Below are 25,392 nucleotides of genomic sequence, written 5' to 3' on the forward strand. Positions count from 1 at the left end.
TCTGTGTATCATGATCAGCCGTTAGCCCCGGTAAAAAACATCCTAACCACGTGAAGGTGTTTTGGATATTTACAGTCAATGGTTTTTGGTTGGTGAGGCGAGTTGGAGCAAACATTTGAACTTTAAAGAGCTTAAAAAAGATATGTTGAACACAGTCTACTTTGGGACATAGCCAAAGCAGAAAACAGAGTCTCTGTCTGACAGTAAATGTCATCCCAGCCTTTCTTCCTCTGTCCACAGTAACGTCATGAAAAAGTGTCCTGGGTCGACCCCGAGGCCTCCTCCCGGAGGGACATGCCCGGAACACTTCCTTACGGAGACGTCCAGGGGGCATCAGGAATAGATGCCCGAACTACCTCAACTGACTCCTCTCGATGTGAAGGAGTAGCGGCTCTACTCCGAGCTCCTCCTAGGTGGCCCCCACTCGTGAACAAGACCCCGAGACTCCTCCACCTGGGGCAAACATTCCCCACCGACCCGGAGAGGGCAAGCCACCTTTTTCCGGTCGAGAACCATGGCTTCAGATTTAGTGGTGCTGATCCTCATCCCAGCCGCCTCACACTCGGTAGCGAACCGCCCCAGTGCATGCAGAAAGTCCGGGTTTGATGGAGGCAACAAGACCACATCATCCGCAAAATGCAGAGACGACACCCTGTGGTACCCGAACTGGACCCCCTCAGGCCCCTGGCTGCACCTAGAAATTCTGTGCATAAAAGTAATGAACAGAACCGGTGACAAAGGGCAGCCCTGCCGGAGGCCAACGCGCACCAGGAATAGGTCCGACTTACTGCCAACAAATCGAGCTAGACTCCTGCTCCGGTCGTACAAGAACCGGACCCATACTCTTGGAGCAAGCCCCACAGGACGCCAAGAGGAACACGGTCAAACGCCTTCTCCAGATCCATAAAGCACATGTTGACTGGTTGGGCTAACTCCCATGAACCCTCAAACACACACTGGAGAGTATAGAGCTGGTCCAGTGTTGCAAGGCCAGGACGAAAAACCGCATTGTTCGTCTTGGATCCAAGGTTCGACTAACAGCCGGATCCTCCTCTCCAGTACCCTGGAATAGACTTTCCCAGGGAGGCTGAGGAGTGTGATTCCCCGGTAGTTGGAATACACCCTCCAATCCTCCTTCTTGAAAAGAGAGACCACCACCCCGGTCTGCCAGTCCAGAGGCACTGTCCCCGACCTCCAGGTGATGTTACAGAGATGTGTCAACCATGACAGCCCCTGCGCATCCAGAGACTTACGGGCAGATCTCATCCACCCCCGGTGCCTTGCCACCAAGGAGCTTGCAAACCACCTCGGTGACTTCGGCTTGTGTGATGGACGAGTCTATCTCTGAGAACTCGGCCTCTGCCTCCTCAGTGGAAGACGTGACGGTGTGATTGAGGAGATCCTGGAAGCATTCCTTCCACCCCCGACTACATCCCCAGTTGAGGTCAGCAGCTCCCCACCTCCACTGTAAACAGTGTTGGTGAAGCACTGCTTCCCCCTTCGTTGCCTCAGGAGGTTTCATGTGCATTTTCTTTATTTTTTTACTTTGTGTCCAACACCATGCGTATGCTCAACCAACCTGGTATCATGCCAAAGCGTGTAATTACTCCCAAAGATTCTTCTCACCCTGCCTCTGACTATCAGCCGTCACAACCTCATCAGTTAAATGACATATTGGAGCATGATCACAGCAGCCATCTTTAACGTGCCGTACTCAAACACAACTCAGGGTTGAAGCGTGCTTGGGCACAGTAAGGTTTGCCAGTGTGACCACACCCTTAGACTCATTTCTCTGTATTTGGACTCATTCTAGTTCTCCGGTTAGAAAACAGCTTTTTAACCCTATAGAGGGAGAATTAACTCAAGAATGACGGATACCCCAAAAATAAAGGAAAGAGAGAAAATGTTCACTTTCATGAAGACTCTGTGATTTAATAAAGGAGTCACAAAAAGCACAAAGTAGAATGAAGCGATTAAAGTTTCTTTATATGCAGATGACATTTTAATATTATTCAATAAAGACATGATTATGACAGAATGAACAGTGAAAAGCCTTGGTTTAATTATTTAGCTTAATGAAGCAGTAAAAAATATCAACTTCATATTTCAGCACATTAAATCAAATCCTCACTCACGATCTCAAATGAAACGTGGATCCATGTTTTTAAGCTCAAGAGTACGATATAGAAATGTGTGAAAGCGGTGGATTAATGTGTGTGCTGAGTGGATGTTTGTGTGGAAGTTGTTGATCAGCGGAGTCTGACAGAAGCAGAAGGTTCTCCATCATTTTCATAGTACACTGAGGCTTCACCTACATCATCATACTCCTGTGAAAACATGAAAACATAGAGTTAAAATGGAGGTCAGAAATGTTTGTTATCTACATGAAGATGGTTCATATGAGGCTTTATTTCCAGCTCACAGTGTTGTCATCAGGTGGTCTCTGGTTCCCTGAAAAATAAAGCACACAGAAACATTTCAGCTGTGACTTTAAGGTTGGTGGTGATCGCTGTGAATAAAAGTTGGTCTGAGTGTTTCTCACCTCGAGCTCTGAAGAGAAGAACAGTGATCACAGTGATCAGGAGGAGTTCAGCCACACGCAGAGCCAACATGACCAAGTCCAGGCCAGAACAACCTGAAGAACAGGAACCAGAGGTGGGCGAAGTTCATATTTAAATTAGATCACAGATTTTGATTTTATTCCATTGAAATCACAACATTTCTCTCTGAGCTCTTCTTCAGGTGATCATTTTTGAACAACGGAGGGGGGAACACTCATTTATATAGATTTTAACAATAGGCTGATAGGCAGTATGATGGGAGGTGTGGTCAAAGAGTTTCTTATTGGTACACTGCCTCCATGTTTTGTCTTTGTGCCAATTTTAGAAATTCAGACATTTAAAAACGCTGACTCACCGCCATGTTGAACTGTTGCATCAGGGATCATCGACAGCGTCACGGAGGTTCCTTCTTTTAGGATGTTGGATGTTGCTGTTGGTGGTGGTGGTGGTGGCCATGTTGGGGGTGGTCTTTGTGGTCTTGGTGGCGTCAGCGGTCCTCCTGGTCCGTTTCCAGCTGTATCTGAAGAAGACATAAACACAACATAACAAACAGTTCAGCACAAAATGTGAAATGACATCAAATTCAAACTTCAAATCAAAAAGAAATACTTTCATAATTTTATCAAGATAAGTTGATGAACATCACATCTTTTAGACTCCAGGCATTTCAAAGTGCTTCACACATGTTCAGTTTGTCACAAACAGACATTCACTCCTCGTATAACACTAGGTAAGAGTTTGCAGAATCACAAAGTTCAAACTGATGAATGCAAACGGTGGTGACTCCTTTAGTCTATCTTCCTGTCTAATGTGTTCGTCCAGTGTTGCTCTCGCCATCGATTGGATGGATTTGGGGATATTTGTTCAAAGTCCAAAATGGACACACACAGTCTAAACACTGTGAGAAATGAAAGCCTGAAAGCACCATGGATGGACACGTGGCCATGTTGACTTGTGACAGTGGTCACTAGTCTGTCATCAGGATGTTGGTGAATGTCTATTGATACATACCTACCAGGATAAACAATTAATCTATCTGTAGTCCAATCACAGTACTCGTCAAAAAAGCATAAAGATGATGTGAATCAGAAGCTGTCTGCTCCGGTTACATCCAATCACACCCTTCAATCTGCACTACTGTGATTGGCTGAATAGAATGGAGACTTCTGATAGGCTACAGACAACTTCCTGCTGACAAACATGTGAACCAATCCACAGCTGGAGAGTCTTAAATCCTGCAAACATATGCAGCGAGGTTCACACAAAACAAAACTGTTTATATCAATGTAACAAGATCCAAATGTGTTTTTGATGGAAAATAAAAACAATCATCTGTTTGTGGATTTTTATCACACATATATAAAACAATAAATAATCCTTCGAAAATCAGAAATGTGTTTGTGAACCTTATTTTTGTTTTTTAGATTTAAGTACAATGATTAATATTTGTGTGTGTATTTTTTAACAAGAACATCTGAACGAAGAACATTGTGGTGTAAAAACTCACCTCTAATCACATTGACATGAATAGAAGAAGGAGGATAACGACTCAGTCTGGGTGGTTCCTGTCGACATCTATAATCACCAGCATCCTCCTCTGTGATCTTCTTTATAAGCAGAGAACAGTCCTCTGTGAGACTCAGTCTGTCTGCTCTAAGTCTAACCTGACCACGTTTCACCAGCTCGAATTCGCCTCCCGAACTATAGATGACCCAAGTCGTATTTTCACACTTCTGTTGACCTGGTCTCACGCCACCACATCCCAACTTGACGTCCTCTCCAACTTTAAATGAGGCGCTCGAAACTACAGCTGCTACATTTGAGAAAAAGACAAAGAATAAAGTCAATCAAGAAAAAGTCGATTATATTTACAATCAGTTTGAGAGTAATTCTTCATCTGTGGTTTCTCAGAGTTCATTAAATCCATCATGTTAAAAAAGGTTCAATATGTGATATAAATGTTCTTACCAGCAGACTGAAGCAGCGCTGTGAGAAGTAAAGAAGTTTTAATCCATTTGAGCTGGTTCATCCTGATTCTGCGTCTCTGTCCTCCCGTTGTCACGCTCCGAACTGTCTGACTTTCTTCAGTAGTGCTTTTTTACAGAGACGCTGCATCTACTTCCCTTTCATAGGATGATGTCACTTCCTCATTTGGACTCAAAGCTGGTCTTATATGTTCATTTTTATAAATTTTTCATAATTATTAAAACATGATGTACCATGTATAAATTATCATAAAGTGATGATCGTGAAGACGAGCTGCATCGATCAGTAAAGATGTCAGAGGTCGCATCAGAGTGTGAGGACTTTAAAGTTCAGATCTGTGGTGCGGTCTTTACAGAGACGTGTTACGAAACAATAAATGAAGAGGACGGAGGAAGTCAAATGTGTGAAGATTGTGAGTTCAGATACAGTGCATTGCACAAGTGTTCATCCCCCTTTGCTTTTTACATATTTTGTTAAATTACAACCTGTATATTTAATATTTTTAGCCTGAATTTTATTTGATTGATCTGCACCAAATAGTATAAGTTGGTGAAGTAAAATGAGAAAAATATGTTTTTTTCTTTATTTTCTTCAATGAAAAAGTGCAAATTAGTGAGTGCATAAGTAATCACCCCAAAGGTTCTGGTGCAACCAATTACCATCAGGAGTCACATAATTAGTGGAATTGAGTCCACCTGTGTGCAATCTCAGTGTCACATGATCTGTCAGTACAGTATATGAACACCTTTTCTGAGAGGACCCAGAGACTACAACACCACTAAGCAAGAGGCACAACTAAAACAAACAAACAACAACATGAAGACCAAGGAGCTCTCCAAACAAGTCAGGGACAACTTTGTTGAAAAGTACAAGTCAGGATGGGGTTACAAAAAAATATTCAAGTCTTTGATGATCCCCGGAACCCCATCAAATCAATCCATCATTATCGAATGGAAAGAACATGGGACCAAAACAAACCTGCCAATAAACCTACCAACGCTCACAGACCGAGCATGGAGGGCATTAATCAGAGAGGCAACACAGAGATCAAAGGTAACCCTAAAGGAGCTGCAGAGTTCCACAGCAGAGACTGGAGTGTCTGTCCATAACATCACAATAAGCCGTACACTACACAGAGCTGGGCTTTATGGAAGAGTGGCCAGAAAAAAAAGATGAAAAGAAGAACGTTTTTGACTTTGTCAAAAGGCACATGGGAGACTCCCCAAATGTATGGAGCAAGGTGCTTTGAGTCTGATGAGGCTAAAATTCAACTTTTTGGCCACCAAGGAAAACGCTACGTCTGCAAAGCTTATCACCCCAAGAACACCGTCCTCACAGTGAAACATGGTGGTGGCAGCATCATGCTGTGGGGGGTGTTTTTCAGCAGCAGGGACTGGGAGACTGGTCAGAATAGAGGGAAAGATGGATGCTGCTAAATACAGGGACATTCTGGAGCAAAACCTGTTTCAGTCTGCCAGTGATTTGAGACTATAGGATGGAGGTTTACCTTCCAGCAGGACAGTGACCCTGAGCATACTGCTAAAGCCACACTGGAGTGGTTTAAAGGGGAACATTTGAAGGCGTTGGAATGGCCTGATCAAAGGCCAGACCTTCATCCGATTGAGAATCTGTGGTCAGACTTGAAGATCGTCACCGGAATCGTCCAATTTAAAGGAGCTGGAGCAGTTCATGCCTTGAGGACTGGACAACAATCTGTGCGACTCGATGTGACGAGCTTAAAGAGACTTATCCAAAGCGACTGGCAGCTGTTATTGCTGCAAAAGGTGGCTCCACAAAGAACTGACTTCAGGGGGGTGAATCATTATGCACATTGAAGTTTTCAGTTATTTTGACGTGTTGTTTGCTTTTCAATAAAAACATTTTTTTTTTTAAAAATCACATCTTCAAAGTTGTAAGCATGTTCTGTAAATGAAATGATGCAAACTCTCAAACAATCCATTTTAATTCCAGGTTGTGAGGCAACAAAACACAAAAAATGCCAAAGGGGATTAATACTTTTGAAAGGCACTGTACATGTCAAGTGCAAGTGCAACACTCCTAGATGGTATTTCTAATATAAAAATAGGAAAAAAAGAAGTCAAAGGTATCTTTATTTTCCCCCTCAGGAAAAGTTGTTTGCACCCGGAGAGATGCAAAACATAACAACACTCATTAACAATAATAGTCAGGTTTAGTATGTCCTCGAGCAAAACTTGGAGGGTCAAATCAATCAATAAATCAATCAATCAATCAATCAATCCTTTATTCATCTCGCAACCGGAGAAATTACAGAAAAACTCCTACTGGTCATCTCCTCGTTCTCCTGAATACAGCTCTGAATGTTCATCGTGTTTGAGACGACAGAGATCGGATTATTTTAGTGCTCTGAGATGTGTTGATACCTGAGTCTTTTCTGAGAAGTGAAGGGGAAGTCGTTTAGTGAGAATGTTAGTATCTACATCAGCAGTAGGGCTAAAAACAAACTTTTCCTCCTCATCTCCCACGTCTTCAAACTCCTCTGCATGTCGAACTCCTGACAATAGAAACACCTGAGACGAGCTCTCACTCTGCAGCAAACATAATCAGGAAAATCTCCCTTAAATCACAAGGACACCGATAATGTGTGCTCCCTTTCCCCTCCATGAAATCGTGTCATTCACTCCTTCAATGGTCAGAAATGACTCGGCCTTCACAGACGGTGTTACACCACTCACCACTCGCTTCTTTCTTTCCTCTGGTCCTAAGACACACATCAGCAGTGCTTTTTTTTTTCCTCTTTGCAAATTTTCCATAAACGTGTGGATCCTTAAAAATCCTCCACATAAAAGCCCAAATAAAAGTTTTCCCTAAGTGTAGTTTACGTGTAATAAATTCATGCAGAAATAAATAAAGACAGTGAATGATTGAAAACAGATTCAGTTTGGAGGATTTAAACCACTTTAAAAAAAAATGTTTTGTCAAAAACCTTTAAAATGTGCAGATATGTCTGCCAAGATTTATGAATCTGTCATCTACATGTAATGTCTATCAAAAGATAATGTATGTGATAGACTGGTTATACCTGTTGAGGCCTGAAGGGGGAGCTCTCAGCCTCATTCTGCATGAAGCTGACAGAGGGAGCATCGTGTCTGGAGTCCTTTCATTCATTTGACCATTTTTCAGGTAAAAAGATCAAATACACTACCGTTCAAAAGTTTGGGGTCACTGAGAAATTTCCTTATTTTTGAAAGTGAACTTCTCTTTTCATATTCAATTGAAAACTAAAATGAACATTTTCATATTTTAGACGAGTTTATTTATAAAACATATTTCAGACTTCAGAGAAGTCAAGGTGCTTCACACAGACACTAAAAACATTTCAAACATTTCATAAGATGATAATTAAATTCAAAAAACTGAAGGTAAAAAACACAGATTAAAAAAAAAAAAAAAAGAATGAATATTTATTGAGTTATTGCAAAATAAAAACAACGTTTTCCACTTGAAAACATCTGAATGTCAAAGAAAGTAAAGCAGGTCAAATATCTGTGATAATGGACATGGTGTTTTACTCCAAAGATACTTTGAAGTGTTTGGATATAAGAAAAGTAGAGTCCAAAGTGAGGATGGAGATATTACCAGAGAAACACAACAAGAGACAAATGAACTTCATCAGATTATAATTATAGCTAGAGAATTCCTGCAGAAATTGTGAGGGTGGTTGCCGTTTGTCTGTGTATGTGTTTGAGTGTGAGACTGCAGTAAGCGTGTTGAACTGTAGTCAGCTAACAGCTAAAACAATGTCATCACTCTAACTGTGAACACCTGCTGCTCACTGATTGGTTGACATTCAGCTTTGATCTGCCAAACTGCCAGAACATTCCATCAATGTATCAGAATGGGCTTCCCACTGCTCGCAAAACCTCAAATATCTTAAAAACTAAAAATGGTATCACCGTTCCGTTTGGACTGTGAGCTACAAAACAAATAGACGCACGTTTCGATGTATTTTATTTTTATCTAACATTCAGACTGGGACCACAGTGGCGATTGTAAAACATGAGTGGAAACTGGGAATAAGAGGTCAGTTTGAGCAGGGTTTCTTAACCTTTGAAGGGCCGCGAGCGCCACCTGCAGGGCCGTGAGGGGATAATATGTTTGCATCTGTGGGCCGTAAGGGCCGTGATCGTTGGCCTGCAATATACTCTCCGACCACCAGAGGCAGTAATGCGCCAGTTAGAAGTAGGCCTACATGGCGAGAAGGAGAAGAATATTTAGTTTAACGTCTACGGAGAAGTCTCAACTCTGCTAGGTGACTACCCTGAGGCCCCGTTTACACGGAGACGCTGTGACAGAAATGCATCGAAACGACCGCACTCCAGATTGGAAGTACAGACCGTCTACACGGCAGTCTTGCCTGAGTGAAAACGATGTAGTTCTCACGCCCGGCCAGTAGTGGGCAGTGGAACTTTACAACGCGACACTCACCAGTACAACTACTTTCTCCACAACATCCTCTCTGGCAGCTAGTTCTCCCAAGTCTTACCCAAATGCTGCGTATGGTCGCCCTGTGCTCGGGTAAAGGTTGAACTGTTTGCCGCAAGTATTTGATGCTCTTTCGGCGGCGACATACACAATGTATCATATCAAGGTTCTGTTTTAAGAGACTATACAACGCGAATAGCTGCTGAAGCACATAGCCGCCGCCATTGTTTATGTTTGTTCTCGACTACTGCGCATGTCCAAATGTATGGGGGGAGGTGTGATGAGGTCATCGCAGCCAGAGAGTTTGCTCCGTTTCGTTCACATGGCTGCGATACGCGCCCCGTATCAGTTTCACTCCACCCTGTGGAGGTCGAATTCAAAAGCTTGCGTTTTCACCCCCCGGGTCTGAATCTGAATGGAAACGTAATGGAGAGGTTCTTAAAACGAAAAAATAATGACAGCAACGGGGGCAGCGCTATACAAAACAGAATGCTCTTTTTAATTTCAACAAATCTACCTAACTTCATTGAGCACCTTTATTGCTTTTATTGCTAAGTTTATATTGTGTTACTTTTTTGACAAACGAGCACTTAAACATGGTTTTATATGAGCAAAATTAATTACATGATCTTGTTAACTTGTGCAAGGTTTTATGCATAATTAGCCCATGTATATGTTATATATTGATTAAAAAACATACAAATTAAGAACAGTCTTCATTATTACTACATAGTGACACAAATAGCTATTAAATAAAAATGACCGCAAAAGTTAAATCAGAACCATTTACTCGATTGGGCCTCAGACTACCTTGCCCTGAAAATGTTGGGCCCCAAGGTCAAAAAGGTTTAGAAACCCTGAGTTAGAGTGAGAGCCCAATGTGTGTGTATGTGGTGCGTGACTGTCAAACAAATGCCTCCCCTGGGAGACTGAAACATTTTATTTTTTTATTTTTTGGCTTTATGAGTGAGAGGACACTCAGAGCTTTCTTCTTATGTATTTTGATTGTATATGCGAGGAACAATGACTTTTGGAGGGCGATTTACAAATATGTTTGCAAAACTGAAATTTTTGGCAGTTACACTCTAGGATTTGAATTTTGCCATCCACTTTGAATGGGCAAATTTTGGCCAAATTTTTGTCACTTAAACTCGATTTGTGTTCAAACCGTGTGCCCGAGGTTTCCACAAAGTAATAGCACACTTTTTGGGGCCGAGCCGGTCGTTTATAATAAAGGAAGGAGAGAAAATGTTCACTTTCATTAAGAATCTGTGATTTAATAAAGGAGTCACAAAAAGCACAAAGTAGAATGACACGATTAAAGTTTCTTTATATGCAGATGACATTTTAATATGATTTAATAAAGACATGATTATTACAGACTGAACAATGAAAAGCCTCGGTTTAATTATTTAGCTTAATGAAGCAGTAACAAATATCAACTTCATATTTCAGCACATTAAATCAAATCCTCACTCAGGACCTCAAATGAAATGTGGATCCATGTTTTTAAGCTCAAGAGTTCGATATAGCAATGTGTGAAAGTGGTGGATTAATGTCTGTGCTGAGTGAATGTTTGTGTGGAAGTTGTTGATTGTCTGACAGAAGCAGAAGGTTCTCCATCGTTTTCATAGTACACTGAGCCTTCACCTACATCTTCATACACCTGTGAAAACACGAAAACATAGAGTTAAAATGGAGGTCAGAAATGTTTGTTTTCGACATGAAGACGGTTCATATGAGGCTTTATTTCCAGCTCACAGTGTTGTCATCAGGTGGTCTCTGGTTCCCTGAAAAATAAAGCACACAGAAACATTTCAGCTCTGACTTTAAGGTTGGTGGTGATCGCTGTGAATAAAAGTTGGTGTGAGTGTTTCTCACCTCCAGCTCTGAAGAGAAGAACAGCGATCACAGTGATCAGGAGGAGTTCAGCCACACGCAGAGCCAACATGACCAAGTCCAAACCAGAAGAACCAGAACAACCTGAAGAACAGGAACCAGAGGTTTATCACATATGTCACTTTGGTAACAATGGAGTTTTCAAAAAACATACAAATCTTCCACTGACAATAAATTCGAGTTCTTGAGAGGCCATGATGAATTCATAGAATTTAACATGACACAAATGAAGCTTAGCGAAAGTTCAGTAAGGAAGACTTTAAGTGATCCACAATCAGGTTTCTCAGTCACCCTTTTCACGCTATCTCATTTCCCCTGTCATTCTCGAGCTGTCAGTTTGGGCCATCTGTGGGTTAATCAGCTGTTCTGTCACCGGACCTCATCTAACCAATGGTGCAGCGTTCCTCCTTCGTTTTCGGCCTATCATCGTTCAGCTTTCCTTTTAAATATGATCCTTTTTCTTCCCTAGTTCTTTCAAGCTGGCTTCGTGCGCCGCTCCACCTCCCCATCACCGCCATCTTCAGAAGCAGAGTCAACTCCTATCAATTCTTCTCCAACTCGGTCTCATCAAATCCTCAGTCCTCCACCACCAGGGTCTGGACTCCATGGGGGGATCTATCCTAATGACGAGTAGGACTTCATCACTAAATCGCATCTTCCACCCCATAGAGTCCAAGCGCCAAAACATTCTGTCAAATCTCCTTCTGTCAATCACTTTTTCACTGTAATAAATTCATTCTTAATATCACTTGTCTCTCCTGATTGAACTATATTTAGCATCGCGGGCTGTAAAACTGTTACATTCAGGTTATCAGGATTAGTCACATTTCTTAAGGATGAAAACATAAATGAAGAGTTAAAGAGGACGGTAGTAATGTGAAATGTTTGAGGTCATTTGGTGGATTTTACTTTTGACTCGTCATCTGAGCCGTCTGGGAGTTTGTTAAAGTGAAACGAGACATTCAAAGACACAGAGGTGTCGTTCTTTTCCATCACTGAGTCTACACGGAGACACTGCTGTCACTGTGGTGGTTCAGTTACTGTGGGACTGAAGGGATCAGATATGGATCAATGCGTCCAACAAGCATGTTGGCTGCAGACTTCTGTCCTGAATCAGAATCAAACAGAGAGAGGAGAAGACATCAGGAGACTCTACCTCCTGCAGGAGTTGTTGTTGGTGGTCTTGTTGGTGGTGGTCTTGTTGGTGGTCTTGGTGGTGGTCTTGTTGGTGGTCTTGTGACCTCACCTGAAGTTGAGATAAACACAACTCAACAAACTGTTCAACACAAAACTTGTGTTTTAATATAAAAATTCAACTTCATAACCCATAAAAAGTTTAAATATTTTCAGTCCAAAGTGAGGATGGAGAAATTATCAGAGAAACACAACAAGAGACAAATGAACTTCATCAGAGTCTTTATAATTATTCTAATGTTTCAGTTTATTGTTTGAATTAGAAAAGATCATGATTGAAATACTTACTCTGTGTAACAAATAGACGAACTACAGAGTCCTCGCCTATCTTTGGTCCACCTTCTCCTTTGTATTGTTGACACTTATAAAGTCCATCATCCTTCTTTGTGATCTTCTTTATAACCAGAGAACAGTCCTCTGTAACTCTCAGTCTGACTGATCGAACGTCAGGCGAGTTTCTAACCTGACCAAACCATACCAGCTCTACTGCTGTGTTTCTTGAATCAACAAAGTTCCAAGTCGTATTTTCACACTTCTCTTGATCTTGTATCACAGTTTCACAAGGCAGCGTGGCGTCCTCTCCAACTCTGAATGTGACTCCTTTGTATCGAGCTGCTGCTGTTGAGAAAATGAAAAAGAATAAAGTCAATCAAGAAATCAGTTTGAGAGTAATTCTTCATCTGTGGTTTCTCAGAGTTCATTAAATCCATCATGTTAAAAAAAGGTTCAATATGTGATATAAATGTTCTTACCAGCAAACTGAAGCAGCGCTGTGAGAAGTAAAGAAGTTTGAATCCATTTGAGCTGGTTCATCCTGATTCTGCGTCTCTGTCCTCCCGTTGTCACGCTCCGAACTGTCTGACTTTCTTCAGTAGTGCTTTTTTACAGAGACGCTGCATCTACTTCCCTTTCATAGTGTGATGTCACTTCCTCATTTGGACTCAAAGCCTGCTTTAAGTGTTCATTTCTATGAATGCATCAAAGTTGTAAAATCCTGTTAAACTGTCATCAGGGTTTGAAGAGGATAAAAAAGTCTCTTGTGTTTATTTCTGAGGTGGTCGAATGAAGGGTAGAAAAGTCTGTCTGAAACATTAAAAGTAAATGGACTTGAGCTTGTACGTTTCTAATGAAAGCTTTTTCACACCGGAGGTCAAACCCACACGTTCACACATTGATGGTCGAGGCTGCTCTGAGGAGAGGAAGTCAAATGTGATGGAGTGTGGTTTCAGGTAAACCTTCAGATGGTGGAACAGCAAGAAGAGAACAACAAAGAGAGCGTCTGAATGTCCGTCGTGACAACAGAGCTCAGGTGTCATTTTAGTGGTGGGAGATGTGTTGACACCTAAATCTTTTCTGAGAAGTGAAGGGGAAGTTAGTTGGTGAGGTCATTTGTTTTCCGTGAGTGAGACGAGCTGCAGCAAACATTTGAACATTAAAGAGCGTCCTGACTGGCGCCTTTTTCACGACAACACTCCTAACCTAAACATTATCCAGCTCAGAAACAGTTTCATCCAGTGTGTCCGACTCCTCATGACTGCAGGTTTCTCTCTCACCTTTCCTCTGGCTGCCACCTCTTCAGTTTACTATGCAAACCTAAATATAGACAGCTGCCTTTAATGTCCAAACACAGCAGTGTTTAAGCCTCTCCTGCACAATCACTCTCACTCCTCTTTGAAATGTGTCCACTAAACCTCTGACAGGTTCCTGACATATTCGACTCAGTTCATCTTTGGTGCATTTCTCTGTATTTGGACTCATTCTAGTTCTCTGGTTAGAAAAGAGCTTTTAAACCCACAGAGGGAGAAACAACTCAAGAATGATGGATACCCCAAAAATAAAGGCAGGAGAGAAAATGTTCTTTATATGCAGATGACATTTTAATATGATTTCATAAAGACGTGATTAATACAGACTGAAAAACATTAAAAGAGATCTATAATGCTGATCCATATTTAAATATATACATATCATGTTACCATGTTGGATGTCCATACTAAACCTGGTCAAAGTGTTTTTAAACACAAGATACTCAGATGTTGGTGTAATCCCCAGACGTGGTTTCCTGCTGCTCTGAACGAGACGTTGTGAGACTTCAGTCGATGTTTTAAAGTCAAACAAGGAGCAAAGCTGAAGGACATGCCCATCCTGCCAGCTCTTTTCAGGACACGCCCACTTTAAACAGCTCATTGGTTCTGCCCTCAGAAAGCTTCCAAAAAGCTGACCAATCAGAGAAAAGGGGGCACATGTGGGGAGGGGAGTTCTTAAAGAGACAGCAGCTGAAATGAACCGTTTCACACAGAGGCTGATATGAGGGATTTTTACTGACATAAAGGAGGTTTTTTGAGCTCCACCTCTCACAGTGCTGCTCAACAGGTGTCCCAGACTGACATGATTAATGGTGAAAGTCAGGATAATAGATCTCCTTTAAGTAAAACATACACATCCAATCAAATATATTGAAGCAACAATAAGACATGAAAGTTAATTTGACAGACAGATTATATTTTGGTCATAATAACATTTAAAGGCACTGAAAAATATGAAAACTTTATAAAAATGAAGCTATCTACAAAACATTGTTTCTGTCTATTTGACAAAAACTGAAGATTTACAAAGGCGATGCTCTCTCTCTCTCTCTCTCTCTCCTCTCTCTCTCTCTCTCTCTCTCTCTCTCTCTCTCTCTCTCTCTCTCTCTCTCTCTTTGATTGTCCCTCCTCCTTCACCTGCTGCACACCTGAATTCTTTGATTACTTGAAAGCGTGAAAGCGGTGGATTAATGTGTGTGCTGAGTGGATGTTTGTGTGGAAGTTGTTGATCAGCGGAGTCTGACAGAAGCAGAAGGTTCTCCATCATTTTCATAGTACACTGAGGCTTCACCTACATCATCATACTCCTGTGAAAACATGAAAACATAGAGTTAAAATGGAGGTCAGAAATGTTTGTTTTCGACATGAAGACGGTTCATATGAGGCTTTATTTCCAGCTCACAGTGTTGTCATCAGGTGGTCTCTGGTTCCCTGAAAAATAAAGCACACAGAAACATTTCAGCTGTGACTTTAAGGTTGGTGGTGATCGCTGTGAATAAAAGTTGGTCTGAGTGTTTCTCACCTCGAGCTCTGAAGAGAAGAACAGTGATCACAGTGATCAGGAGGAGTTCAGCCACACGCAGAGCCAACATGACCAAGTCCAGACCAGAACAACCTGAAGAACAGGAACCAGAGGTGGGCGAAGTTCATATTTAAATTAGATCACAGATTTTGATTTTATTCCATTGAAATCACAACATTTCTCTCTGAGCTCTTCTTCTGGTGATCATTTTTGAACAACGGAGGGGGGAACACTCATTTATATAGATTTTAACAATAGGCTGATAGGCAGTATGATGGGAGGTGTGGTCAAAGAGTTTCTTATTGGTACACTGCCTCCATGTTTTGTCTTTGTGCCAATTTTAGAAATTCAGACATTTAAAAACGCTGACTCACCGCCATGTTGAACTGTTGCATCAGGGATCATCGACAGCGTCACGGAGGTTCCTTCTTTTAGGATGTTGGATGTTGCTGTTGGTGGTGGTGGTGGTGGCCATGTTGGGGGTGGTCTTTGTGGTCTTGGTGGCGTCAGCGGTCCTCCTGGTCCGTTTCCAGCTGTATCTGAAGAAGACATAAACACAACATAACAAACAGTTCAGCACAAAATGTGAAATGACATCAAATTCAAACTTCAAATCAAAAAGAAATACTTTCATAATTTTATCAAGATAAGTTGATGAACATCACATCTTTTAGACTCCAGGCATTTCAAAGTGCTTCACACATGTTCAGTTTGTCACAAACAGACATTCACTCCTCGTATAACACTAGGTAAGAGTTTGCAGAATCACAAAGTTCAAACTGATGAATGCAAACGGTGGTGACTCCTTTAGTCTATCTTCCTGTCTAATGTGTTCGTCCAGTGTTGCTGTCGCCATCGATTGGATGGATTTGGGGATATTTGTTCAAAGTCCAAAATGGACACACACAGTCTAAACACTGTGAGAAATGAAAGCCTGAAAGCACCATGGATGGACACGTGGCCATGTTGACTTGTGACAGTGGTCACTAGTCTGTCATCAGGATGTTGGTGAATGTCTATTGATACATACCTACCAGGATAAACAATTAATCTATCTGTAGTCCAATCACAGTACTCGTCAAAAAAGCATAAAGATGATGTGAATCAGAAGCTGTCTGCTCCGGTTACATCCAATCACACCCTTCAATCTGCACTACTGTGATTGGCTGAATAGAATGGAGACTTCTGATAGGCTACAGACAACTTCCTGCTGACAAACATGTGAAGCAATCCACAGCTGGAGAGTCTTAAATCCTGCAAACATATGCAGCGAGGTTCACACAAAACAAAACAGTTTATATCAATGTAACAAGATCCAAATGTGTTTTTGATGGAAAATAAAAACAATCATCTGTTTGTGGATTTTTATCACACATATATAAAACAATAAATAATCCTTCGAAAATCAGAAATGTGTTTGTGAACCTTATTTTTGTTTTTTAGATTTAAGTACAATGATTAATATTTGTGTGTGTATTTTTTAACAAGAACATCTGAACGAAGAACATTGTGGTGTAAAAACTCACCTCTAATCACATTGACATGAATAGAAGAAGGAGGATAACGACTCAGTCTGGGTGGTTCCTGTCGACATCTATAATCACCAGCATCCTCCTCTGTGATCTTCTTTATAAGCAGAGAACAGTCCTCTGTGAGACTCAGTCTGTCTGCTCTAAGTCTAACCTGACCACGTTTCACCAGCTCGAATTCGCCTCCCGAACTATAGATGACCCAAGTCGTATTTTCACACTTCTGTTGACCTGGTCTCACGCCACCACATCCCAACTTGACGTCCTCTCCAACTTTAAATGAGGCGCTCGAAACTACAGCTGCTACATTTGAGAAAAAGACAAAGAATAAAGTCAATCAAGAAAAAGTCGATTATATTTACAATCAGTTTGAGAGTAATTCTTCATCTGTGGTTTCTCAGAGTTCATTAAATCCATCATGTTAAAAAAAGGTTCAATATGTGATATAAATGTTCTTACCAGCAGACTGAAGCAGCGCTGTGAGAAGTAAAGAAGTTTGAATCCATTTGAGCTGGTTCATCCTGATTCTGCGTCTCTGTCCTCCCGTTGTCACGCTCCGAACTGTCTGACTTTCTTCAGTAGTGCTTTTTTACAGAGACGCTGCATCTACTTCCCTTTCATAGGATGATGTCACTTCCTCATTTGGACTCAAAGCTGGTCTTATATGTTCATTTTTATAAATTTTTCATAATTATTAAAACATGATGTACCATGTATAAATTATCATAAAGTGATGATCGTGAAGACGAGCTGCATCGATCAGTAAAGATGTCAGAGGTCGCATCAGAGTGTGAGGACTTTAAAGTTCAGATCTGTGGTGCGGTCTTTACAGAGACGTGTTACGAAACAATAAATGAAGAGGACGGAGGAAGTCAAATGTGTGAAGATTGTGAGTTCAGATACAGTGCATTGCACAAGTGTTCATCCCCCTTTGCTTTTTACATATTTTGTTAAATTACAACCTGTATATTTAATATTTTTAGCCTGAATTTTATTTGATTGATCTGCACCAAATAGTATAAGTTGGTGAAGTAAAATGAGAAAAATATGTTTTTTTCTTTATTTTCTTCAATGAAAAAGTGCAAATTACTGAGTGCATAAGTAATCACCCCAAAGGTTCTGGTGCAACCAATTACCATCAGGAGTCACATAATTAGTGGAATTGAGTCCACCTGTGTGCAATCTCAGTGTCACATGATCTGTCAGTACAGTATATGAACACCTTTTCTGAGAGGACCCAGAGACTACAACACCACTAAGCAAGAGGCACAACTAAAACAAACAAACAACAACATGAAGACCAAGGAGCTCTCCAAACAAGTCAGGGACAACTTTGTTGAAAAGTACAAGTCAGGATGGGGTTACAAAAAAATATTCAAGTCTTTGATGATCCCCGGAACCCCATCAAATCAATCCATCATTATCGAATGGAAAGAACATGGGACCAAAACAAACCTGCCAATAAACCTACCAACGCTCACAGACCGAGCATGGAGGGCATTAATCAGAGAGGCAACACAGAGATCAAAGGTAACCCTAAAGGAGCTGCAGAGTTCCACAGCAGAGACTGGAGTGTCTGTCCATAACATCACAATAAGACGTACACTCCACAGAGCTGGGCTTTATGGAAGAGTGGCCAGAAAAAAAAGATGAAAAGAAGAACGTTTTTGAGTTTGTCAAAAGGCACATGGGAGACTCCCCAAATGTATGGAGCAAGGTGCTTTGAGTCTGATGAGGCTAAAATTCAACTTTTTGGCCACCAAGGAAAACGCTACGTCTGCAAAGCTTATCACCCCAAGAACACCGTCCTCACAGTGAAACATGGTGGTGGCAGCATCATGCTGTGGGGGGTGTTTTTCAGCAGCAGGGACTGGGAGACTGGTCAGAATAGAGGGAAAGATGGATGCTGCTAAATACAGGGACATTCTGGAGCAAAACCTGTTTCAGTCTGCCAGTGATTTGAGACTATAGGATGGAGGTTTACCTTCCAGCAGGACAGTGACCCTGAGCATACTGCTAAAGCCACACTGGAGTGGTTTAAAGGGGAACATTTGAAGGCGTTGGAATGGCCTGGTAAAAGGCCAGACCTTCATCCGATTGAGAATCTGTGGTCAGACTTGAAGATCGTCACCGGAATCGTCCAATTTAAAGGAGCTGGAGCAGTTCATGCCTTGAGGACTGGACAACAATCTGTGCGACTCGATGTGGCAAGCTTAAAGAGACTTATCCAAAGCGACTGGCAGCTGTTATTGCTGCAAAAGGTGGCTCCACAAAGAACTGACTTCAGGGGGGTGAATCATTATGCACATTGAAGTTTTCAGTTATTTTGACGTGTTGTTTGCTTTTCAATAAAAACATTTTTTTTTTTAAAAATCACATCTTCAAAGTTGTAAGCATGTTCTGTAAATGAAATGATGCAAACTCTCAAACAATCCATTTTAATTCCAGGTTGTGAGGCAACAAAACACAAAAAATGCCAAAGGGGATTAATACTTTTGAAAGGCACTGTACATGTCAAGTGCAAGTGCAACACTCCTAGATGGTATTTCTAATATAAAAATAGGAAAAAAAGAAGTCAAAGGTATCTTTATTTTCCCCCTCAGGAAAAGTTGTTTGCACCCGGAGAGATGCAAAACATAACAACACTCATTAACAATAATAGTCAGGTTTAGTATGTCCTCGAGCAAAACTTGGAGGGTCAAATCAATCAATAAATCAATCAATCAATCAATCAATCCTTTATTCATCTCGCAACCGGAGAAATTACAGAAAAACTCCTACTGGTCATCTCCTCGTTCTCCTGAATACAGCTCTGAATGTTCATCGTGTTTGAGACGACAGAGATCGGATTATTTTAGTGCTCTGAGATGTGTTGATACCTGAGTCTTTTCTGAGAAGTGAAGGGGAAGTCGTTTAGTGAGAATTTTAGTATCTACATCAGCAGTAGGGCTAAAAACAAACTTTTCCTCCTCATCTCCCACGTCTTCAAACTCCTCTGCATGTCGAACTCCTGACAATAGAAACACCTGAGACGAGCTCTCACTCTGCAGCAAACATAATCAGGAAAATCTCCCTTAAATCAGAAGGACACCGATAATGTGTGCTCCCTTTCCCCTCCATGAAATCGTGTCATTCACTCCTTCAATGGTCAGAAATGACTCGGCCTTCACAGACGGTGTTACACCACTCACCACTCGCTTCTTTCTTTCCTCTGGTCCTAAGACACACATCAGCAGTGCTTTTTTTTTTCCTCTTTGCAAATTTTCCATAAACGTGTGGATCCTTAAAAATCCTCCACATAAAAGCCCAAATAAAAGTTTTCCCTAAGTGTAGTTTACGTGTAATAAATTCATGCAGAAATAAATAAAGACAGTGAATGATTGAAAACAGATTCAGTTTGGAGGATTTAAACCACTTTAAAAAAAAATGTTTTGTCAAAAACCTTTAAAATGTGCAGATATGTCTGCCAAGATTTATGAATCTGTCATCTACATGTAATGTCTATCAAAAGATAATGTATGTGATAGACTGGTTATACCTGTTGAGGCCTGAAGGGGGAGCTCTCAGCCTCATTCTGCATGAAGCTGACAGAGGGAGCATCGTGTCTGGAGTCCTTTCATTCATTTGACCATTTTTCAGGTAAAAAGATCAAATACACTACCGTTCAAAAGTTTGGGGTCACTGAGAAATTTCCTTATTTTTGAAAGTGAACTTCTCTTTTCATATTCAATTGAAAACTAAAATGAACATTTTCATATTTTAGACGAGTTTATTTATAAAACATATTTCAGACTTCAGAGAAGTCAAGGTGCTTCACACAGACACTAAAAACATTTCAAACATTTCATAAGATGATAATTAAATTAAAAAAACTGAAGGTAAAAAACACAGATTAAAAAAAAAAAAAAAAGAATGAATATTTATTGAGTTATTGCAAAATAAAAACAACGTTTTCCACTTGAAAACATCTGAATGTCAAAGAAAGTAAAGCAGGTCAAATATCTGTGATAATGGACATGGTGTTTTACTCCAAAGATACTTTGAAGTGTTTGGATATAAGAAAAGTAGAGTCCAAAGTGAGGATGGAGATATTACCAGAGAAACACAACAAGAGACAAATGAACTTCATCAGATTATAATTATAGCTAGAGAATTCCTGCAGAAATTGTGAGGGTGGTTGCCGTTTGTCTGTGTATGTGCTTGAGTGTGAGACTGCAGTAAGCGTGTTTAACTGTAGTCAGCTAACAGCTAAAACAATGTCATCACTCTAACTGTGAACACCTGCTGCTCACTGATTGGTTGACATTCAGCTTTGATCTGCCAAACTGCCAGAACATTCCATCAATGTATCAGAATGGGCTTCCCACTGCTCGCAAAACCTCAAATATCTTAAAAACTAAAAATGGTATCACCGTTCCGTTTGGACTGTGAGCTACAAAACAAATAGACGCACGTTTCGATGTATTTTATTTTTATCTAACATTCAGACTGGGACCACAGTGGCGATTGTAAAACATGAGTGGAAACTGGGAATAAGAGGTCAGTTTGAGCAGGGTTTCTTAACCTTTGAAGGGCCGCGAGCGCCACCTGCAGGGCCGTGAGGGGATAATATGTTTGCATCTGTGGGCCGTAAGGGCCGTGATCGTTGGCCTGCAATATACTCTCCGACCACCAGAGGCAGTAATGCGCCAGTTAGAAGTAGGCCTACATGGCGAGAAGGAGAAGAATATTTAGTTTAACGTCTACGGAGAAGTCTCAACTCTGCTAGGTGACGACCCTGAGGCCCCGTTTACACGGAGACGCTGTGACAGAAACGCATCGAAACGACCGCACTCCAGATTGGAAGTACAGACCGTCTACACGGCAGTCTTGCCTGAGTGAAAACGATGTAGTTCTCACGCCCGGCCAGTAGTGGGCAGTGGAACTTTACAACGCGACACTCACCAGTACAACTACTTTCTCCACAACATCCTCTCTGGCAGCTAGTTCTCCCAAGTCTTACCCAAATGCTGCGTATGGTCGCCCTGTGCTTGGGTAAAGGTTGAACTGTTTGTTAGTATTTGATGCTCTTTCGGCGGCGACATACACAATGTATCATATCAAGGTTCTGTTTTAAGAGACTATACAACGCGAATAGCTGCTGAAGCACATAGCCGCCGCCATTGTTTATGTTTGTTCTCGACTACTGCGCATGTCCAAATGTATGGGGGGAGGTGTGATGAGGTCATCGCAGCCAGAGAGTTTGCTCCGTTTCGTTCACATGGCTGCGATACGCGCCCCGTATCAGTTTCACTCCACCCTGTGGAGGTCGAATTCAAAAGCTTGCGTTTTCACCCCCCGGGTCTGAATCTGAATGGAAACGTAATGGAGAGGTTCTTAAAACGAAAAAATAATGACAGCAACGGGGGCAGCGCTACACAAAACAGAATGCTCTTTTTAATTTCAACAAATCTACCTAACTTCATTGAGCACCTTTATTGCTTTTATTGCTAAGTTTATATTGTGTTACTTTTTTGACAAACGAGCACTTAAACATGGTTTTATATGAGCAAAATTAATTACATGATCTTGTTAACTTGTGCAAGGTTTTATGCATAATTAGCCCATGTATATGTTATATATTGATTAAAAAACATACAAATTAAGAACAGTCTTCATTATTACTACATAGTGACACAAATAGCTATTAAATAAAAATGACCGCAAAAGTTAAATCAGAACCATTTACTCGATTGGGCCTCAGACTACCTTGCCCTGAAAATGTTGGGCCCCAAGGTCAAAAAGGTTAAGAAACCCTGAGTTAGAGTGAGAGCCCAATGTGTGTGTATGTGGTGCGTGACTGTCAAACAAATGCCGACATTTTTGGCAGTTACACTCTAGGATTTGAATTTTGCCATCCACTTTGAATGGGCAAATTTTGGCCAAATTTTTGTCACTTAAACTCGATTTGTGTTCAAACCGTGTGCCCGAGGTTTCCACAAAGTAATAGCACACTTTTTGGGGCCGAGCCGGTCGTTTATAATAAAGGAAGGAGAGAAAATGTTCACTTTCATTAAGAATCTGTGATTTAATAAAGGAGTCACAAAAAGCACAAAGTAGAATGACACGATTAAAGTTTCTTTATATGCAGATGACATTTTAATATGATTTAATAAAGACATGATTATTACAGACTGCACAATGAAAAGCCTCGGTTTAATTATTTAGCTTAATGAAGCAGTAACAAATATCAACTTCATATTTCAGCACATTAAATCAAATCCTCACTCAGGACCTCAAATGAAATGTGGATCCATGTTTTTAAGCTCAAGAGTTCGATATAGCAATGTGTGAAAGTGGTGGATTAATGTCTGTGCTGAGTGGATGTTTGTGTGGAAGTTGTTGATCAGCGGAGTCTGACAGAAGCAGAAGGTTCTCCATCGTTTTCATAGTACACTGAGCCTTCACCTACAACTTCATACACCTGTGAAAACATAGAGTTAAAATGGAGGTCAGAAATGTTTGTTTTCGACATGAAGACGGTTCATATGAGGCTTTATTTCCAGCTCACAGTGTTGTCATCAGGTGGTCTCTGGTTCCCTGAAAAATAAAGCACACAGAAACATTTCAGCTCTGACTTTAAGGTTGGTGGTGATCGCTGTGAATAAAAGTTGGTGTGAGTGTTTCTCACCTCGAGCTCTGAAGAGAAGAACAGTGATCACAGTGATCAGGAGGAGTTCAGCCACACGCAGAGCCAACATGACCAAGTCCAGACCAGAAGAACCTGCACAACCTGAAGAACAGGAACCAGAGGTTTATCACATATGTCACTTTGGTAACAATGGAGTTTTCAAAAAACATACAAATCTTCCACTGACAATAAATTCGAGTTCTTGAGAGGCCATGATGAATTCATAGAATTTAACATGACACAAATGAAGCTTAGCGAAAGTTCAGTAAGGAAGACTTTAAGTGATCCACAATCAGGTTTCTCAGTCACCCTTTTCACGCTATCTCATTTCCCCTGTCATTCTCGAGCTGTCAGTTTGGGCCGTCTGTGGGTTAATCAGCTGTTCTGTCACCGGACCTCATCTAACCAATGGTGCAGCGTTCCTCCTTTGTTTTCGGCCTATCATCGTTCAGCTTTCCTTTTAAATATGATCCTTTTTCTTCCCTAGTTCTTTCAAGCTGGCTTCGTGCGCCCCTCCACCTCCCCATCACCGCCATCTTCAGAAGCAGAGTCAACTCCTATCAATTCTTCTCCAACTCGGTCTCATCAAATCCTCAGTCCTCCACCACCAGGGTCTGGACTCCATGGGGGGGATCCATCCTAATGACGAGTAGGACTTCATCACTAAATCGCATCTTCCACCCCATAGAGTCCAAGCGCCAAAACATTCTGTCAAATCTCCTTCTGTCAATCACTTTTTCACTGTAATAAATTCATTCTTAATATCACTTGTCTCTCCTGATTGAACTATATTTAGCATCGCGTGCTGTAAAACTGTTACATTCAGGTTATCAGGATTAGTCACATTTCTTAAGGATGAAAACATAAATGAAGAGTTAAAGAGGACGGTAGTAATGTGAAATGTTTGAGGTCATTTGGTGGATTTTACTTTTGACTCGTCGTCTGAGCCGTCTGGGAGTTTGTTAAAGTGAAACGAGACATTCAAAGACACAGAGGTGTCGTTCTTTTCCATCACTGAGTCTACACGGAGACACTGCTGTCACTGTGGTGGTTCAGTTACTGTGGGACTGAAGGGATCAGATATGGATCAATGCGTCCAACAAGCATGTTGGCTGCAGACTTCTGTCCTGAATCAGAATCAAACAGAGAGAGGAGAAGACATCAGGAGACTCTACCTCCTGCAGGAGTTGTTGTTGGTGGTCTTGTTGGTGGTCTTGGTGGTGGTCTTGTTGGTGGTCTTGGTGGTGGTCTTGTTGGTGGTCTTGGTGGTGGTCTTGTGACCTCACCTGAAGTTGAGATAAACACAACTCAACAAACTGTTCAACACAAAACTTGTGTTTTAATATAAAAATTAAACTTCATAACCCAGAAAAAGTTTAAATATTTTCAGTCCAAAGTGAGGATGGAGAAATTATCAGAGAAACACAACAAGAGACAAATGAACTTCATCAGAGTCTTTATAATTATTCTAATGTTTCAGTTTATTCTTTGAATTAGAAAAGATCATGATTGAAATACTTACTCTGTGTAACAAATAGACGAACTAAAGAGTCCTCGCCTATCTTTGGTCCACCTTCTCCTTTGTATTGTTGACACTTATAAAGTCCATCATCCTTCTTTGTGATCTTCTTTATAACCAGAGAACAGTCCTCTGTAACTCTCAGTCTGTCTGATCGAACGTCAGGCGAGTTTCTAACCTGACCGTCTTTAACCAGCTCTACTGCTGTGTATCTTGAATCAAAAGTGATCCAAGTCGTATATTCACACTTCTGTTGATCTTGTATCACAGCTTCACAAGGCAGCGTGGCGTCCTCTCCAACTCTGAATGTGACTCCTTTATATTGAGCTGCTGCTTTTGACAAAATGACAAAGAATAAAGTCAATCAAGAAAAACTTGATTATATTGACAATCAGTTTGAGACTAATTCTTCCTCTGTGGTTTCTCAGAGTTCATTAAACCCATCATGTTAAAAAAAAGGTT

At 41.1% G+C, this 25,392-nt stretch overlaps 2 long non-coding RNA genes across 2 annotated transcripts; both read right to left on the reverse strand.

Annotated features, from left to right (window-relative positions):
- Positions 1-2,115: 2,115 nt before the first annotated feature.
- On the reverse strand, positions 2,116-2,634 carry LOC306841922. Its single transcript, XR_013781629.1, has 3 exons — positions 2,543-2,634; positions 2,423-2,451; positions 2,116-2,327 (listed from the first exon to the last, which is right to left on the reverse strand). It is a non-coding gene; the product is annotated as an uncharacterized lncRNA (long non-coding RNA).
- Positions 2,635-14,805: 12,171 nt separating this feature from the next.
- LOC306838491 lies at positions 14,806-15,302 on the reverse strand. The gene is made up of 3 exons (XR_013781092.1): positions 15,213-15,302; positions 15,093-15,121; positions 14,806-14,997 (listed from the first exon to the last, which is right to left on the reverse strand). It is a non-coding gene; the product is annotated as an uncharacterized lncRNA (long non-coding RNA).
- Positions 15,303-25,392: the final 10,090 nt, after the last annotated feature.

The sequence above is a fragment of the Symphodus melops genome (assembly GCF_947650265.1).
Source record: "Symphodus melops genome assembly, chromosome: 1".
In the NCBI taxonomy this organism is placed as follows: Eukaryota; Metazoa; Chordata; class Actinopteri; order Labriformes; family Labridae; genus Symphodus; species Symphodus melops.